General features: G+C 36.1%; 1 non-coding gene across 1 annotated transcript; it reads right to left on the bottom strand.

The window, feature by feature from the left end:
• Positions 1-19,160: 19,160 nt before the first annotated feature.
• Positions 19,161-19,242, bottom strand: Trnas-uga. The gene has a single exon. It is a non-coding gene; the product is annotated as a tRNA-Ser (tRNA).
• Positions 19,243-19,519: the final 277 nt, after the last annotated feature.

Raw genomic sequence — 19,519 nt, 5'->3', positions numbered from 1 at the left:
ATTTTTGTATTGTCAGTAAGATGAATTATTTTAAACGAATATGCAGTTAGTGCTACATACATACATATTATATTAGAGAAACACTTTGTTTTATAATAATACTAACAAGACGATATTGCAATATTAAATACAGAGGCACATCTAGCTGGAGCCGCGGGCTCGCGATCCCACGGGCACCCCAACGTTAAGACTGTTGATTTCGATCATCTTACTTCCGCCTCACTGCCTCTGTACTTCGATATCGAGTCTGCGATTAGACGTCAATTGTTATTACCTGATACGATTTCCAAACAATAAATATCTACTATTCACCAAAACTATTCACAAAAAAAGTTACAATTATATTTAATAAAAATAACAAAAACATTTAACAATGCTTTAAATATGCAACTCAAATCAATTTTTTATCGTCTGTCAAAAAAATATACAACAAAAAATATATAACACTAACAGATTCTATAAAAGCGTACTTATATATGACTCGTGATAATTTATAAAGATCCATATTATGTATTGTATATTGCAAGCTATCTAAGTATTTATAGAAAGCCATTATACACAGTGTACATTAACGCGTCGCAGCACAAAGTTGGTATTTAGCCTCGATGCCTGAATTCCGCCATAAAGTCGCGTCTACACACACACTTGACTTCTACCTTAATTTAAACTAGTGCAGATTGTTTATATTTAAGCTATATGTGTATTTTATAATGAAATTAGCAACAAAATATTCCATAAAGTTTAAGTCGACGAAATATTGTATAATGTCAAAAATTACGAGCCTACATTCATTTAACTCAGTCTTATTATATTTATTTTTTACAATAATATAATTATAATATTTTTATTTGATACGGAGTGGAGGTGATTTTTTCGCAATGAACTATAATGAAGGCACATGAGGTATTTCACTGTAGTTGATAGTTTCATACTTTAACATATATGTGTGTATCATATAATATTGAGTTTCTCATTAATGCTCAAGGACCTGTTAAGGCCCAGTTAAGGCAGATACATTTATTTTTTATCTAATCTATTATATCTAAATGAAGATATGTATGTAAATTATACATTAAAATATTAACATTATTGTTATACCACTATTGTCTATTCCTTTACGAAGACGCGCTCCTCCAATATCTATCCTATATTATCTTTATTATCAGGTACGAGTGACGTTCGTATATGCAAGAGTTTGCATGAGACGGATAGTAATCCTGGCGTTACTCTAAATAGTTCCTTTTGTTTATGACATATGTGGCAAACGAACAGGAGGCTCACCTGATGGAATACCAGGCGGCTTGCAGGTGCGTTGTGCCTTTAAGAAAGGAGTACGCTCTTTTTTTTAAGGTTCCAATGTCGTATCGGTTCGGAAATACCGCCGGCGAAAGCTGGTTCCACAAAGTGGTTGTGCGAGGCGGAAAATGTCTAAGAAAATACTTGAAAATGTACAGTCAACTTTATAAGGTACGTTTATACCAGACTATTCGTGCAATTCCCGCGACGCGACTGAAGCGCTTTGTTCAGACACGATGATCCGTCTCAAGGGAAATTATAATTTTACTAATAACACTCCAACTATGTTTCCAATACCTACGTCAACATCCACGAGAAATATATAACATGCCTGCGATGTTCGCGCTACGAATATTAGACCCAAGATTGACATTCAATACAGATATCGCCACATGTACGGACAGATGTCGTCACTGTTGAAACATTCCGACAGTTCCAAGGAGTTGGCAGCACCGAGGAAAAAACATTAGCGGCGAATATCGCTCTTCGTAGCTCGACTGGTCGAAGTGGCGTAAACGGCGATGAGAGATTTTATAGCATTCATAAATTAATTAAAAATAATAAGTATAATAAATAATGATATATTATATTGGAATAACGTTTTGTAAATTTTTTTACGATATAATATTATTATAACATAACACAGTATTGTATTTTTTATATTATTTATGCATAAACTTTTTCTTAATAGCGCTCACTTCATAGTTATATAAAAGCCACGCGTTTCGATTCGGTTTGGTTGTAATACAAAACTTTAGAAACTTTTAAAAAATGTTACCGGATTTGTCTACTATAAAACATAAACATCAATTTAATGTGTGCTCTACATTTGGTCATTATTATGGTCATATTATACTATTAGTGATCGCCCAAGTCACAGATAACAGTACAATGGTAATTTTCATTTCCCTCCTTTTATAATACTCACCAAGCTTTAACATTCAGCCAGTAATATGAATGATCAAGTCGCACAATGTAACAGCACATCGTCTGCTGAAGCTGCTCCCGTATAGTCTAGCGACTAATTAAGAGTTATGCCGATACGAATAATTTAGTGCGTAAGCACTTCTTAACTCTCGGCCTTCCTGTGCGAGTGTCCGGCGGGCGGGCGAGGGGCGCGCGGGCGCGGGCGGGCGGAGGCGCTCCGAGATGTAATTACACCTTTCCCGGAAGCTCTCCATTAGACGTATTAACTGCCAAGTAATGCTAAATCTACAGAGATGTTAACAGATATGTCTATTTATTCTTCTTGAAACAATGAATCACACTCTTATTTAACGGTTGCTAAAAGTGTTGTACATCATAAAATACATTCATACATCATATACATGAGCTACGTTATATATTGTTAATGCAAGCAAAAACAGAGATAGAAAATATTATATAATAGGCATTAAAAAACTGCATTGGTAACTTATCTAGGGCGGTACGTCCTGCGACTGGGCAAAGTCTTTAGCAGAATGCTCAAATTCTTTGTGCCAATGATACTTCGAAATTAGGCAAGTCAGTCTATCATCCGCTATATGCGGATTTAATTACGGTATTTTCCGTGATCTTGTATGGAGGCCAAAGGCTTAGTTGACTCCATGGATAGCATAAGGCCAAGTACTTTGAAGATATTTATAATCCTGCTTAATATGATACAAAAAAAAATAAGCTAAGTGCAAATGGGCAGACGAAGTCGCCGCACTCGTTAGGTGCGCGTGGCCGGCGCTACACCGCCGCCGGAACTCGCAAATTTACCACGCCTACACACTTTCCGCTCACTGAGGAAGATTTTTAAATGTGGACGAGTCCAAGAGCTTGTTTTCAGAAATACATGTATAGAGGAATAATGTATAAATTACATCTACTTTGGCAAACATTAAGTGCATTTTCTCGCCTGTCTTGAATTGTAGGATACCTCCTAATATTCATTCCAAACCAGTGGTTTGAAGCTTAATTTAATTCGTATTCAAAATGTCATGTGAGGGCCTTTATAAGCCTATTTAATCTATCATGCGTATTGTTTGACTTGCACTTTTAATTATCACAAGGTACCTCTGCCCTGAATGCCTCTCGAATCATTTACTACAGAGGAGAAAAACATTTAAAACCATGCATTAAGTAGGTAGAGTAGCACTTAAACACACAAACGGCCGGCGCGTGAAAATACGAAATACAATTAAGTTCAGCGTTACACGTGGTGCGAAGTGTTGTTTACTCGAGAAAATGGAAAATATTCCCAGAGAGCAAACGTATGCTCACAAACAAGAGCTTATAATGATATCCTTTACATACTCCGACCTACATGTACAGGAATACAATGGAAACATGATCAGTATATTGCTATAAATATCACATCACATATAAACGTATTATTCCCTTGTTATTAAAACCGTACAAAATTCACCCAAAAATAGACTTTTTTGTCCGAAAATATAATATAAACTAAAATGAGTTTCGTAATTAACTGTGACACAAAAAGCAATCCTCTTGCCTTTTGTGAGGTCAAATTTCGGAACTCAATTTTAAAGCAAGTTGTTGAGTTAAAACTTGCTGGAGCACAAGTGTGCTTTTGACATTACTATCTAGTGTACTGAGTTTTATGAAATGAATTAAAAATATGATTTTGTTAAAAATGTTTTTGAAAGAAAGCTTTACATTTATTTAAAATAAATGTGATATATTACGTCTCCAAACGCCGTCGCAGCGATAACGATCATAGCCGTCGAATAATTTAATGCTCGTATGATGTGAAAGTTGTACGCCAGCCAGCAATAAACTAATATAAGCTTATCATAAATTCGACCCAAACAGCCTCAGATAACAATAACAGTTAGGATTAAGGAAGCCGCCGCCGTGAGCGCCGCGTAGGTGTGACTTGTGCTCAGATGAGTCCTCCGACCGCCGAGTTTCAATTCTAATGCTTTTAAAAACAATTTGAGATTAATTTAGAAAAAAGTCGTTTTTTCTTAATTACTACTATTGGTGAACCATTTCATTGGTGGTTCTCGGTTCCTCCCTAGGCTGGTCTTTTTCAGTGGCTCTCTCATCACGTTTTGACGCTCAACTTGATGTATTACTGTTAATATTCCGCTTTGATCACTTAACAGCGTGTGGCTCGTGCATCCTTCCTATTTAAAACAATATAGTTCATATAAATCTAAGGCGATTGATAGTGCCTTACAAAACACCGGGTACAGCCTTTAAGTTAATTTTAATTTCCTATAAATAACCTGTCGAAGCTTATTCTTTGATAAAACTCGTACCCCACTATCCCTCTGGCTAAATCTTTTAGTATTCCAATCTAATTACAAGACGCCATAGAAGAGTACCTAGTTTTTAAATAGGAAGCGGTAAATACGTCGTAAACACGAGCTGGCCGGAGGATTACCCCGCGGCTCACCAGTTATCTCGCTTGATGAAACCGGGATGTTTATACTGCCCTACTTGTCGTATACCATTAAAAATGAGAAAGTCGCACGCCATCCAGAAGTCAAAGCTTTTGATTTTCCTGCTTCAGCAATTCACACATCATCCCAGAAAAATGTTGGCGTGAGTAAATAGAGTGTGCACCGGTGTTCGAGCAGATAGAGGTACTGTCTGAACGATACCATAAGATCCTGCTCGGTCGCTTCAGCAAACAGTCAGCCAGCGGCCGTGACGGAATAACATGAATGTTTAAAACATGTGACGTAAACCTTATATTATAGAAATCAAAATTCCCTTAAATAAATAAAAATCCAATTCCATATAAGTTTTTTAATTTAAAAATTGAAATAACTGTTGAAAAAAAACACGATATTTTGTTTCGATACGTTTTTCATAAAACATCGACATTCTCATTTCCAAATAAAAAGTCATACAAAATGTTTACAAATATTCGAATGTAGCAACGCGGGCCGAGTCAATATTATTGTACTCGTATTTACCATTCAATCCAAAAGTAATACCTCCTTATTACTTTCGCGTATTCACAGTATTTTGATCATATTCTCTGCTGTATAAGACATATTAGTAATATTATTTATTATTACAAACTCAATATTGTGATCTAAATAAATTTACTTGTCACTTTTATACTAATAATATCAATACAAAAAAACACAGACGAGTTTTTTTTCCCATTTTTCTTTCTCGGCCAAATTATGTGACTATGTAACTAGTGGAAAGAATTAGTTATAAAGAAATATTGAATGATGCCATATGATCAGTATTCTTAAAACCTGTTTGTAAAGCATTGTATTCCATCACTAGACTTACTGTAACCTTTTACAATTAGTCAAAAAGTAACAGTCCGTTAGTAAAAACCCTGTTCTAATGCGTATACGTGGATACACGTGCGAAATTTCATTGAAGTAAGACGCATGCAGGCTTCCTCACGATGTTTTCCGTCATACAAAAACACACACAATTCCCTGGTACTTGCCTTAGTTTGACCCTGCACTCATCGATTGAGAACTACGGAGCCACCTCGGCTCCTTTATTAGGCAAGAGTGAATTAAAATCCTTTTATTACAATTGTTTCTGCCCGGTTAACATATTTCCCCTCGAAGACTCGTCGTAACAGCAACATCGGTGGGTGTAAATGTTTCGTGTAATCCTTAACACACTGCGTTATCAGACACTTGCTTCAGCCGCACAGCGGTGCAGCGAGTCGTGGTCGCCGGGAACCACCCACGACTCGCATTAAATCCGGTCCTCCGAGACACTTCAGACGGAAAGAGATTACATCTTCCACAGATTTAAGCCGCCTACGTCAACAGCTGCCATGTTAGCATACAAATAAACGGTTAATATTATAGTGCGGTCAAATTTAATGTGATATTTTATTCACGCTTGTGCCGTTTTACCCTCTCGATGATGTGGGGAGCGAGGTCGTTGAACTTGGCTGGCTTAGCTATTGATAATTGGGCTGCGGATTAACTTGTTGGAGTGTAATATTAACCAGCATCTCCTTACTACGTATTATTACATACAATATATGTATATATGTTATACATACAAGCGACAAATACATACACCGATTGCAGATTTTTCACTTTCGTTAAAAATGTGTACGAGGTAATAAACTTTAAAAACTATTAAACTATATTCGATACACATCAACATAAGAGCCGGAATGGCTCGGTGGCAATTACGAGTGAATTTTAATAAAAAATTACAGGTTCACGCCCATTCAAGAAACAAAAATTTAGTTTTTTTTTAAATTCTATACAAACATCCACTAACCCGAATTTGTGCAACACATTGGGATGAGTTTCACGCCCTCGAGAGCAGAGCTCGCCCTCGCATTTCACCAAAATGGAACATCCAAAGGCTACTTGCATTCGTATTGGTCATACATAGATAACGTTTTTTTCAGATAGTATTACATAATACAACTCTTTATTGACTATCAGTATATCTATAGTCCTACAGATTATAATACTATCAGAGTATTAGTATACGAATGTACCAAATTCATTGACAGTTAATTGATAAGGGATAAATTTAAAAGCACATAATATATAAGATCAACTCGTCAGCCTCGTGAGTTAATCTGAATAAATAAATACTTTATATAAATCAGTTCGCAGGCGTCCATAAAACCAAAGGACACACGTAATGCGGCTTTCAATTCAAGAAAAACGTCCTCGATCAACTCAGGAAGTGCGTCCTCACATAAAATGCTTAAACAAAACACTGGCGTGTTTTACGGAGTGCGCATCTGCACGAGCGCCGCCTTTCATATTGAGATTGGCTCCGTTAAGATAAACGCGCCGCCTCACCCCGTACACATACACAATTAATGTCTCTGCCGTGCTATGAATTTAATATACATAAATCCATTACAATAGAAATTGAAATAATAATAACATTGCGAAAGTTAAAATACTCTACAATTCAACTTATATACTCTGTATTATTTCAAAATTAAAATATGCTTTATACAAGTTCATAGACTGTAAGATTCATAAAAAATACAGACGAATTGATAACCTCCTCCTTTTTGAAGTCGGTTGAAAATACTTTTAAATCATGTTAAAATGTTGACTTAAATGTAAGTCCGGTTTGAAAAGAAGATTCCATCGTGAAGAAACTCAATGGTTACTCTTTTTCACCATTTTCATTTCAAAAACGTAAAGAAACCTTCACTAACTTTAATTGCAACATAATTAATTTGAATCCGCGGCTTCGCCCGAGTGTGGGAGGGTGGGGGAAACTCCAGATATTAGATATAGGGTAACCTATGTACTGCTCTGATTATAGTCTACTTCTGTACCAAATATGATTCAAATCCGCTCAGCCAAGCAGGCGTGATATAGTAACGAACATCCATCCAAACTTTAACAAACGTTTATATTATAAAAAAGATTAATTGTATTGCTATAATTACTTTTTAATCGGTGTTTATTTTATAAGCCAGAGGGGTACCTACGTATGCTTGAGTGCACTGATAACAAGAAGTACTCGCCCTATTTGGAAAAGTACTAGTAGTAACCCAACAAACATTTTAGTCGTATAAGAAGAAATTACGCAACTAATAATTGTATAAGCGTTGTATAGAAGTCGTTTTATTCTGTTATTCGACTTAGTGCCGCCTATAGTTTATTCGACTTATAGTCGTGTAAAAACGTCGCAGAAACGTCTATACGACTGTTTTATACGACTATTACACGGTATTTAGTCGTGTAACTAGCGTTGTGGCAGTAGAAACGTCTTTGCGACTTTTATACCGACTATAGTCGTATTAGAGTGACGTATAAAACTCTTATACGAATTTAAGTCAATATGACTTTTACACGACATTTATACGACTGAATGTCGTATAAGAGTTTTAAAATACACTAAATATTACATACACCGCCATTCATTTGTGTTTTTGTAAAAATAATTTTACATAGTTGAAAAGGATAAAAAAGCTGGGCAAATATATAAAAAAGTTTCCACTTTAAGATTAAAGTTAAAAAAATATATCCATTATTTCTTACCTCCAATTGTACTATATCGAATATAAGTACGCGACAAGTTACCTGTCGATAAAATGGAGATGGTTCCGTACAAAATTTAGTGAGTTCTGAGCAACGCAATATTAATCGAAGCGCAGAAAGTGCATTTAGTGGTTCTATAACAGTTGTCATGATATTTTAAATATACTTATATAATTTTAATTGAAATAATAATATTTAGTACATTTTTTTTTCGTTTTGTGTATTTTCACTCATATAATATTACATTTTTAAATATAAAATACAAACATATAAAATATATTTAAAAATATAAGATACAGAGGCCAACCAGTGGCGGGAACAGGGTCCAAGCCACCGGTGGTGGTGGTGGTGTTTAGTACATTTATTAGTATGTTTATTGATTCGGTTATAGACACCGTATTGTGGAACTTTCTGTCGTGGCGTGGTGTGCCGAGCTGGTACTGCTGGTAAATGCCTGGCACGAGAAAAACAAAAGGCGGTTGATTTTGATCGGGGAGTGGGGAAGAAAGCTGGATTGTGTATTAGTGATAGTTCCGATTATGATAGCAGAAATGAAGCCCATGAAAATGATATACTTCGTGATAATCTAAAAAAATGGGCATAAAATCTGATCTATTATATCACGTATCATTTTTTTTTTCAAAGCTGAACCAATAAATACTCAATAGTTATATAAAATAACAAGGTTTTAAACACTTGACAAATACTAAACTGAACTCTAATTTCGTTTTCTATGGCGGAATATTTACAAATCCAATAATGACATAAATTGAAACGTCGTTAAGAAGTTGTATAAAAGTCTTTTCCTGCACTTTAAGTCGTGTAAAGGTAATTTTTAAAACTTACTTTAAAAAATCTCAATAAAATATTATTTATTTAATGAATTACACTAGCGCGTTCATTACATTGTTAAAACTAGCGCATTATACTCGATAAAATTAATTTCCCATCAGATCAATATTCCTTGAACTTGAGTTTCAAAGTAAATACATAGATGAATAAATAAAAAATAATGTTCACAATCAATGAAGTTTGTTCGTGACAGCTTTCAAAATCAATTTACAATTAATATTTTATCCAGTCACTTTGACAACAAATATAGTCTGGTAAGAAGCGTGTTGGATACTGCTATTCGATCAAATGTCGTAAAGCAGCGGTAATAAACACTATAAGTCTGCCGCACGACTTCTATACGACCACTATGCCACCACTATGCGACCAAAAAGTAACTTCTGCGTCCGCTACATGACTCTTATAGGACACTAAGTCGTATAAAATGGGCCTTTTCTTGGTGATATCGACGTTATAGCGGCGTAACGGCGACCAGCTTATAGAACCAAAAGTTACAGTTGGCACGTTGTGGCGACCTGTTAAATGTTTGTTGGGAATATTCATAACGCGACCTTTAGTAGCGGGTCAATAACACAATACGTATATAGGTATGTATTAAACAAACATAAAGTGGGCGTGACCGCGGGGCAAAGCTAGTATTCATTGTACATGTAACTACAAACATAATTTAAGCTAGGAATTTGACATTCTTCATCAGCACTTTGTGAAGGAACGTTCACCGATTAAAGGGCAAAGCCATCTTTAATAAGTGATTATTATTAGGCAATGGGTTATAAATTCTTTATGTATACAAGACGCTCATTCCGCACGAGAGGAGAGGGAATTGCCGGTATCTCTGCCGCTCCGCTGCCTCGGCCCGGCCCGTGTCCCGCGCGCCGCCGCTGATAACAATTACTAAATACTGATTCCATCATTTAGGGTTACCACATCGCGGAGTACCTTATTGTGGAAGATACATATTAGTTGATAGAATATTCCTTACAATATTTAAATTTAAGCAAATAATTATCCTCTTTAGTAGTTACTAAATACAAGTTAAGTTGTATTGTACACGTGGTTGTGTTGTACAAACTTTTTAAACATTTCATGGGCTTACGTCTTGGTGTAATACTATTCGCTTGACTAATTGCGATTACGGACTTTCTCGACGGATACTGACTGACTTCGCGCATGTTACGACAATTCCCTTTGTTTCTTGTCGATGGATGGATAGTACGGCATTCTGACATAACCAGAGACTGTATAGTCGCAGAAGCAGCGGCTGTACTAGGCTCGGGAGGGCAAACCGCGAATTTAAAATTTCTCAGAATTTAGCGTCAGAAAACATACATAACATTTATATTGGCCTTCTTGCGCAATTTAAACCCACTGCCAATAAATCTGCAACCTTATATGTAGTCCACTTTGTGATAACTTGATGTTGGATACTAAACTACTTTATATAAGTTACATACATACATTGGTAAAAACACATATTATTCGATACAAGATTTTATAGATAATAAAAAGCGTGGAGTTAATACCTGTTGACTTCCAAGCAGGATATATTAATTTAAATGATTATATTAACTAACATGACTTTGTATTTCTTAAATGTTGAAAAAGAGTAACTACTGAGTTTCTTGCCGGTTCTTCTCGGTAGAATCTACTTTCCGAATCGGTGGTAGCTTCACTTAATTGTAAAATGACGATTCAAAAGTGCTTGTAAAAGCCTACTTGAATAAAGTTTTGATTTGAATGGTTCAGCCGGTACATAACATTGAGTAACAGCTCAGAAGTCATAGAGCACACGTCTGTACTGGTTACATTCGAGTTCAACCTGTATGTACATAAGTACTCGTAGTTTAGTGTTTGGTATTTACTTAGTCTTACACGTAACCTTTTTGTGAGGTTACTGTCGGCAGGATTTCGCGCGAACTCGTCTTTACCGTTGCCAAGTTTGAACCTAAATGACGATTGTTCTCGATGAAAAAACATGTGGTGAGTGACTGTTTCTATTGTTAGTTTCTGTATACCCGCTGTTTTGACGCATTTATGATAAAAGGAAAAAAAAGGAAATAAATATAAAATCAAAAACAAACTTCATTAAGTAGATTATTTTTAACACATTTATAGTGTAGTTTACAATACTTAATATAAATGTAACATCTAATTGTCAATGTTAGTAAACGAATCTAGTCGTGATGACCACAGAACTGTAGTAATGTATTTGACTATCTACAAATAATTCGTGAATACTAATAATAAAACATAAATAATGAAGTCCACCATCTGTTTCCGTATTGATCCTTATCATATTATAAAATATTTATAGATAGATGTCTTTCTCTTGCCGTCGAAGGAATCTCTATGGTCAGCGGCCAATTGTGAAGGACCGAGAAGTATCGCAATCTCCCGTCCGTCCAAATAACGAGCGCGGCTCGGTTTGTGTCGTTAATCTACCTATAATATTTAATCAGCTGTATCGTTCTGTAAGAACACACCCCGAAGTGTTGATACGATTTCAATACACTAGTCTGATGATGTAAAGGATACACCTTTATATGTTGAAATTAATGTTGCTATCACGGACTGATTTTAAACGACTTTTTCTAATGCTATTGAAGCTTATTTTTGAATGAGCTTCGAATTTCTTTTTGCAGGATATGTGTCTTTTTTGTTTTAAATTACATATTTTTTATTTAAATTGTTTAAGTTGTAGTACATCACATATTATTCAGCTGCTTAAAGTACGTTTAAATCTAATGAGTTGATGGTACCTGGCAAGATAGGTTTGGGCAAAGCCCTACCACAAGTAGAGCTAATGCGAAATTGACTAACTGTAACTTTTTGTGACTAAAAAGAGTATGTTTTTATTCAAACATATTTATTTTATAGGTTTCAATTTTGAAATGATACGATTCGTAAATTGTTCTCCATATTCTTATGAGAGATGGCACAGATCGCTGCAGCACGCCAATGGCTCGTGTTTAAACATGAACTTGTTTGCTGAAAGCTTTATGTGACGCGTAACGGCACTCGGCGCGACGCGGACCGACCGCTATGTCGAATAGGAGATCTCTCCGCTAGCAGTCTGGTGAGAAATAAGTTCTTATGATTCGAGTAACCAAGTTGTGTATGAGTATTGCTTACTCACTTAGTATTTCAAGCTAAAGGGGCATCTTGTACCTGTTTCGCAGAGCATTGATATAAGAAGTCGTTTATATATTTGACAGTGTAGTCAGGGGATAAGGCTACCACTTACCGTGCCCATTTGGCCATTAGTTTTCTTTAATTTCTCTAAAATAAATTAAAAACAAGTTCACTACAATGTTAGCCTATTTTGTACCTCAGCAGCTTACACAAAATAGAATTCAAGTATTCCTAACAAATATCCACCTACAACACAGTAAAATTTAAATTTCTTAAAAAAATGATAAATTCTGTCGACTGCGCTTACCAAGGGATTACATATAAAGGGATGATTTATGAACCTCGCGGCGTGCTTCACTCGGTCGTAGTTATTAGATAGCTCGCTGTAGATGTGAGGCTACAAGCCAGGGACAAGGGTCCATATGTCGTTCGAGTGGCGAGTGTACGCACGGACAGGTCGAAATTCATATATAATTGCCCGAGTAGGAATTAAGGCTGAGGCTGACGTTACGCACACTTTTAGTAAATGCATTTACAATTATGTGCCAAGGCCGTAACGGATGTTACGTTACGATAATATTTTAGGTCAATCATGAGTCAGCAGTAAATTAGTTGTAGTGTAACACAAAATATGTGCGGATACCGTTGCGTGCGCGGCCGCCACCAGCCCCGGCGAGTGTCGGTGCACGCTCCGCTGCGCTGCGACGATGCACTCCGCCGCTCCTTCGGGTAATGGACACGAACTCTCTCACTGACTCCCTGCCACTTAACAACTATAATACTTCTGAGTGAAGTATTAAGGATTAACAGTACATTGTCGTTTTTAATATAAAGTGTCAAAGACAATTAACAGTACAATCGTAAAACGATCTAAAAGATTAAGATATAGGTTAAGTCGCATCCACCTAAATATAAGACTTGCTCGTTCATAAATAGCAATGTGAAGACATATGTATGTCTCTTAAAATTAAAATATTTGCAAAATATCCCTAGTATTCAAAACATAAACATTTAATAAGAAATTATTATTTAATTCTGTGACTTTCAAAACCTATAATGAAAAGACAAAAAATCAGATATAAATTGAATTGATTGTAACAATAACGACGCTTGCACGAGCGAAAAAGCACACCGAGTGCTCGTAATAATTAAACCACTTGACAATTTTTGCAATTATTTCAACTGTTACGTAAACATAGCTGTTTGCTGTTTTCTGTTTTTCAATAATTTCGGCGCGCTCTTTAATGTATTGAAAAGGTAATTTCATGTATGTATTTCTTCACCACTTATGTTACAGAAAACCATGCGTAAAACTAAAATCGCATTAGGTGCCTTAAGGCTAGGCTTAAGATAGTAATATATAATATTTTGACTTTTGTGCACCCAATACGATACCTAACATACGATACGTTAGCTTTCGTAAAGTTTTGTCGGTACAAAAAATATAAGTGTCAAATAAGTTGTTTGCACAAAGTTTGTCATCATCTGGTAGGTCGCAATAATTCTACCGACAAACGACGACTATTACTTGTATCTTTGTGTTCCGCTTTGAGGAGTGAGTGCGCCAGAGTAATTACAGGGATGAGGAATATAACTTTTTAATTCCCGTGTTTGACGGCGCAGAGAGTATGATTTATATTTCCTACACGGTCACTCAAGATTGCAAAAGACGTTTTCGCTACTCAGTATACGCATTATTTAGTATCCAATCACAATAGTTACCGCTATGTTATACAAAAGTATTACAGTTATTGTACGCTGCCATAAACCCGCATCCTTTGACGCCGAGTGTGACTAATAAGTAATAAAGCTGTTATCGATGAATGAAAAATCACTTTCTAATAATAGTTTGTTTGTGTACTTAATTGTTTTCACTGCCACTGACACGTTGTGATAATGACGTAAGCATCGTCTGGTGACGTCATGGTAATGACAGCTGATAGAGCCGACTATTGAAGGAGAAGCCTCGAGTTTGTTTACTGTCTATATTTTGTGATTGTAAAATGAGGTTTTTGTTTTAGCAAAACAATTGCGCCTGTCAATAATATTGATTGTTTCCATATCTCAATATCAAACATAATTAAAATTATATATTTCTATATATTTTTAATTAAGATACAAAATCTCGTAGAGTTTACCTATTCCTAAAATAAGCTCAGTTAAAATTGGACGCTCGTCGCTCAGAGATGCATCTCAAATTGTCACGCGACTGTTCTATAATTATATTCAAATGCGCTATTTAAATTACTTTCCACATCTAAACAAATGCCATGTTTCCGAGACAGGAGACAAAAGGCGAAAACTTAATAAAGTATAAAGTCGAGGTACTGTATGAGTTGCATCAGCAGTACAATGTAGGATTGTTGTATCGAAACGTACTTGGCATTAAATCTTTCCATTAGTATGCATTAGCCGTCGTTTAAAGACAATAAAAGCTCATCCAGCGACGCATCAAGGAATGACCACAATTAATGGTCACAATTGATGCAAAATGCAATCTCACTAACAAGTCGGCCGCCAGACATGCCGAGCCAACCTCACTTGTCCTTGTCAAGGCGTGTTTATGATTTACAAAGTAATGAACCATTAATTATTATCCAAACAGAAGATTATATGTATATTCATTAAGTTTGTCTGGCGTAGGTAGTAAACAAAGTTATTAAAGAAACAACAGCGTCACACTGCGTACAAATTGAATGTATAACAATTTAAAAAAAAGGATCTTTTGTTATTTTATTTCTTATGGAAAGAACAATAGGTGATAAGATATGAGTTAATTTATACCGATGGTAAGGTAATACTCCTAAAATATACTCCTTGACATCAAAACTAATTATAGCAACTTCCACAGGTTGAGCGGTAAACACCAAAGAACTACACTCATAAAAACATTTAAATAAAACAATATAAGATGCTGATATACTCGTACAGTAAAACGTGAAGCTCTGACCTTCACGTGAGGCGCAGAACTGGCGCGAATGAAAATACTTAACACAATAGTGATTTATTCTCCATTATAACCTTTTATGTCTGTATTCGTGCGTTGTAAAGGACTGCAATAAACCAATAAATGCGAAAGTAACTCTGTGTTTGTGCTTCTCCACGGTCAAAGCATTGAGCCGAATTTCATGAGGGAAATATGCTATTTTAGAATGCCTTACGAATAGAACATCTATCGTAAGGACCCTAAAACCTGATCGATGACGCGGGCGACAACTAGTAATAAATAAATAAGAAAAATAAAAGGGTACACAGGAGAGGTCATGTCTTTCAAGAGATCTTTGCCTTTGGAAGTCACTTACGAGATAGGCGATTATGGTTACGTAAGAAATTAGAACTCTAATATCTTAGTATTTAAAATAGAAATAAAAACAACGGCCTCGTTCGTCTCAGGTCTCTGTTTGGTACCCGGAGCCGGCCCATCAAAAGATTGCCCATTAAATTTTACTATTTGAAAATGGCAATTCTTCCTCAAATGACTGTAAAAAATATAAATGCATTTTTACATTGTACAGTTACTGGGCCAGCATCCGTTAAAAGTAGCCGGCGTGGCCGGAAACGGAACGGGAGATAACATCTTTGTTATCGTTATCTTTATAATCAATACATATGAATAGGCAAGCGGTACAGCCGTACAAATTAATGTTGGGTTTGTTTACAAGCATAATATAATGACATGTCGGTACAGCTCGGTGACTGCAGCTGCGATTGAAACTGAAAACGACGTGTAAGAGTTCAACAAGCCTGACCTTCGCAACGCGTTTACACTTGCACTGCGGCGACGGAGGGCGCGCCGGGAGATTAATCACGCTGTTTATGACTTCCACTCTCCACACACACGGCACACACTGCTCCTCGCTTTCTCCGAATGCTTGTTTTTTATTAATTATTATTCAATTTCAATACAATTTATTGCTTAAGTTATTAATTATTAATAAGCTTTTCCGAGTTACTGTTCGTCATAATTTTTCTAGTTAAGAGTTTCATATATCGCATAATATATCGTTTTAGTTTTACGGTAGGTAGATTTCATCTGACTGTAATATCGTTCGTGCTCGTCAGCTCGTTTCATTACAGGAAATCCGACGCTGTAGGCCGCTAATAATTAGCAAATGTTTAGCAACACGTTACGCTACAATTAGCCACACAAAGCGACTCTGTGCCGGCCGGGTCAAGAGCACCCGCGCGCATGGAGTTTGTATACACTGTGTTTCGATCGTAATTCGCACTGTAATACTTATTAATCTCCGGTTACATAGTTCTATATATTTTACCGATTAATCACGCAAGTGTGTTTCTGGTATCCATCCATAATTAGAAATGCATTCATAAAATACCAAACTGAACAATAATTTATGTGAAGCACCACGTTCGATTAGATTTAATAAAATATGAAATTTTAGTAAGAAATCATCTCATTTAAAGCTCACCGACGGAACAAGTAGAAATATTGGCGTGTTCACCGCGAAGCTTTGAGAGATGCAAATAACAATAAAGTGTAGCGTGTCTCCTCCGATCCTAACTTAGAAACTAACTTCACTTAACTCTTATACAAAGCTGAGTTTATAATACTTCAGAGAAATATACATACATTAGCATATTTTTACGATAATCTCGGGCTGTTTTCGTTTCGGATAATACGCGTATCTGATATTTTTCGAGTCGTCGTTTGTAATGCCCTCGGTTCGACAATTTAATCTCCAATTCCAGCGGCCTGTACATAAGCCCGTTAGGCGGCCCGGCCCGCTTTAGGGACGATGCGCCAATATTAGTATTGCGATACAAATACTACGTCGGTGCAAGTCTACTGCGTGAATGTGAAACTCAATTATTCAATATTGTAATGTTTATCAAATTCATTAGGTGACGGAATTTGCAGTTGCAAATATTCTCCCCAAACTACGTCGTCACGTGTCTTATAACAGAGTTAACTACAGATTAATATACAAACAATAAAACAAACTTTACGGGTAAAGCTGATGTTACAAATAATCTTGCTCGCTGTTTGAATTAAGGTACACCTAAGTAACCAACACAAATATAATATACCTAAGTAAGTAAGTTGCACCTTTTTCAGTCACGACAATTTGTTACACCTAGACAGAGACAGAGATGAGCCACTTCCTACACACAGCCACAAATATGCACAAAACCTGTCACTCATATGATTCCCATTTTATTTCGATTTGTCATTTATTTAAAACGTTAGAAAATAATATAGTATTAACTGATGTTTTGCCGGCTCTGAGATACAACAAACAATTTTATATCGCCGTTGGGTGACATCCGCAAGCTCAACGTGTATTGGTAAGTAAGGGTTGTCTATATTTTAAAATATTCCTCCCACGTAAGTTCCATATCTGAAAATGTTCCCAATGAAGCTGCTGTTGACATTGACCTTGTGCCGTGACGTCATGCGAGGAGATCCTCAAGGACGTGACGTAAGCCTCGCCTCCGCCCCTGCTTTGTATGCGAGACACGTCGCTTAGTATTAGGCGAGGCGACTCCGCACCCCGCGCGAGCACTAATGATGCAGATTATACCCGCGATGCTGAAGGCTTCGCAAACAACGCGCTCTATTGATACGTTAACTCTATACTTGTACTTGAAACAGACTTAACTGTCGGGAACTTTTCAGCTTGATTATGTATTCTGTATAATGTTACAATGTTAGTTTAAAAACGTCTACTAAGACGGTGACTACTTATATGATACAGAAAATGAAACATTTAAAGAATTCGAACGTGCTACATTATGTATTGGGAATATTATATTAGTAAACTTGAAAAGTTGACTAATTGACAAAAATCCTTCCCAGGGGCCTTTTTCAATGATGTCAAAAAGTAATAAGGCTCAAATAGCCGTCTATTGTGCACTTACGGTGCCATGTCACGCAGCATGCCGCCAGCTGTACAAACATACAACTCAATCATGAAAGAACAAAACCGCCGTTAGTTTTGCATACTTCTAACCTTCCCCACGAGCGTAAAGGGGGCCCAGCGGAGAGCCTACTTAAGATTACTTAGCCCAATATATTACAGCATTATATATTAATTTTTACTATTTATAGTCTGTGATGTTGACCTTGATATATTTGATAGATGAGCACGTGGTTAACGAGTCGCGTCGCCTCCAACTGTGGAAGGACCTTTGAGGATCTTTGAGGACCGTTTCACCGTTTAACTCTCCTCTTTTAGTTTAGACAAAACGATTGTATAAAAGATTTGAAGGTGGAATATATAAAACTTAACTTATTTTATATTTATATTTCAAACAGCCATCTATAAGTTGGTCACTTGGCACATTTGTGGCTTCACGATAATTGTTACCATAGACATTAATTTCATAACAGTGCAAAATAATATTGCATATTGCATTTTAATTAACCTGATCAATAATTTAAAAAGAGACATAAATACTTTGTAAAATATAATTATCTAGGTATGATTACGCACGCGTCCTACAAACAAAAAACAAAATGAAATAGTACAATTAAATTGTTGTGTGTGACTTTAAACTAAAGGCTAAACTATTACGGAAACACAGATAGTTCGTATTGGCATTGCACTAAACTATAAATAAAGCAGCGTTATCAGCGCACGCTGCGACTGATTACAGCTCCACGCGACGCGTTATCAAAGGACGAGAAGTACTCGCAACGCTACTAATAGTTGCGCCGATAGCGTCCCGAACTTACAGCGAGTTAGGACGGCCGTCCACCTGGGACGAGTAGCGAGTCTGCAAAGAGCGGGGAACAGCTTCGCTTTCCTGTTCATATTAACTTACTCTCAGGTTCATCAGTCATCTCTATAAAAATGAACTTTCGTTGGCACACATGTTATTATAAAACATTACCACTTATACTTTTTGAAATTAAATTCAGTCTTATACATGTGTTTTGTACAAAAATATAATGACAACATCCGCTGAGGACAGGATTCGAACCTGCGCGGGTAGAACCCATTGGATTTCAAGTCCAACTCCTTAACCACTCGGACACCTCAGCTATATGGTAAGCATCGAATTTAGTGATAACTTACTTTTCAAACTATTTATTTATTCAAGTGTTCGTCAAGCGCAGGTTTAATGTTAAGGCTTTCGTGTTTGTTTTTCTTCATTATTATTTATACTATATTACTATACTTGTATTTTTTAATAATATATAATACAATTTTATTGACAATTATAAAATGTCAATGTTTGCATTAACAAAATATAGATAGTATTGCTTAATACAAGATTATAAATCGAGTAAAAAAGGCGAGGAATTAAAATTATCTAAT

This window comes from Vanessa cardui, chromosome 11 (assembly GCF_905220365.1).
Source record: "Vanessa cardui chromosome 11, ilVanCard2.1, whole genome shotgun sequence".
Lineage (NCBI taxonomy): Eukaryota > Metazoa > Arthropoda > Insecta > Lepidoptera > Nymphalidae > Vanessa > Vanessa cardui.
This window is presented reverse-complemented; position numbering and strand designations above follow the sequence as displayed.